The following is a 1795-nucleotide window of genomic DNA, read 5'->3' as shown; positions in this document are numbered from 1 at the left end:
GCTCAGCTAGAGGAGGGGTAATCTCCTCCTGTGCCAGTCAGATCTGATTCGATGGTACACAATAAGAAGGAAATAAGGAAAAGAAAGAAAGAAAGGAAGAAAGAAAGAAGGAAGGAAAGAAAGAAAGAAAGAAAGAAAGAAAGAAAGAAAGAAAGAAAGAAAGAAAGAAAGAAAGAAAGAAAAGAGAGCGAGCAAAAGTAATCTTTGATAAAATGGACTTCATGGTGAAATGCACCACAAAAGATAAAGAAGGGCAATATATAATGATTAAAGGCACAATAGATCCAGAAGACATAACCTTGGTTAACATCTATGCACTAAGTAATAGACTTGACAAATAAAACAACAATTAGAAGATTGAGGAAATAGATAAAGACTACCACAATAGTAGTATGAAACCTTAATATACCACTCTCAACAATGAACAGGTCAGCTTAAATTCAACAAAGATGCAGAAGAACTAAACTCTATAATTAGCCAACTCAGTTTCATAGACATATTCAGGGTACTTCACCCAAATAAACTCAGTTTACTTTCTTCTCAAGTGAACATGGTACATTCTTTAGTAACAATTACATATTAGGTCACAAAGCAAGCCTCAACTAATTAAAAAACAAATGAACATTGAAATAAATCCTTCTGCCTCTGGAGAGTCAGCCTTTAACAAAGAGATTAAACTTATGTGGGGGAAAGATTGTCTTTTTAATACATGGTGCTGGCAAACTGGATATCTATTTACAGAAAACTGAACCACAGCTAAACTTAATGCACATTCAAAAATTAAACTGGGTCAAATAATTAGATACAAAATCTAAACCTATACAGCTATTATAAAAATTGAAGCAAATTTAAGAGCCCTAATCTAGGGCAAAAATGAAAACAATTTATTTCCATAAGTCAGAATTAACTAATAGATGATCCTCCAGCATGTTTTTGGAGTCTATAAATCACAAGGGAGGAGGTTACACATCTTTTTACAGAGGTGCTGGCATATATGAACCACCAGAGAGATACCACCTCTCTGGATAAATAGAGTACCAAATATAACTGAAAATGTCCAATGAGAAGAAAATAAGCTAGATTATAGGGAACTTTAAATATTAAATCATTATGTCTATCCCAAGCCTTCTCATAAAAATAACCTATGTGCTGAGGAAATGAAAATTTTTTTGTAATTATATATATAACAATGAAACACAGATAGACAATAGACATTCTGGTATTCCCTGCTTTCAGCTAAGATTCATCTAACTTCAACGACAGTATCCCTAGTACCTTGACACCTTCTAAACCCAGCCTGGACTTCCGGCAGTTCTCTGCTGAATATTGTTCCAGTCATTTTTTTGATAATTTTCAGTAGAATCTTGTTTGCATGTGAAATCAATGATATTGTTCTATAGTTTCTACACTCTGTTTGGTCACCCTTCTTTGGAATGGGAACAAATATTGATCTTTTCCAGTCAGTTGGCCAAGTGGTTCTTCTCCAGATTTCTTGGCGCAGGGCAGCATCTGTTAGCTGGAATATGTCAATTGGTATACCATCTATTCCTGGAGCCTTATTTTTTGCTATTTCATTGAAAGCAGCTTGAACTTCCTCCTTCATTACCATAGGCTCTTGCTCTTATGTTGTTTGATGAAATTCTTCTGTGTCTGCCAATTCCTTTTGATATAATGATTCAGTATATTCTTTCCATCTTCTTTTAATACTTCCTGGATCATTTAATATTCTGCCATAAGCATCCCTGATTATTGCAACTAGAGGTTTGAATTTGTTTTTCAGTTCCTTGAGCTTAAG

The sequence above is a fragment of the Elephantulus edwardii genome, unplaced genomic scaffold (assembly GCF_000299155.1).
Source record: "Elephantulus edwardii isolate Elephantulus edwardi_28Jun2011 unplaced genomic scaffold, EleEdw1.0 scaffold00021, whole genome shotgun sequence".
Taxonomy (NCBI): domain Eukaryota; kingdom Metazoa; phylum Chordata; class Mammalia; order Macroscelidea; family Macroscelididae; genus Elephantulus; species Elephantulus edwardii.
The sequence above is the reverse complement of the archived record's forward strand: the minus strand, read 5'-3'. Positions refer to the sequence as shown.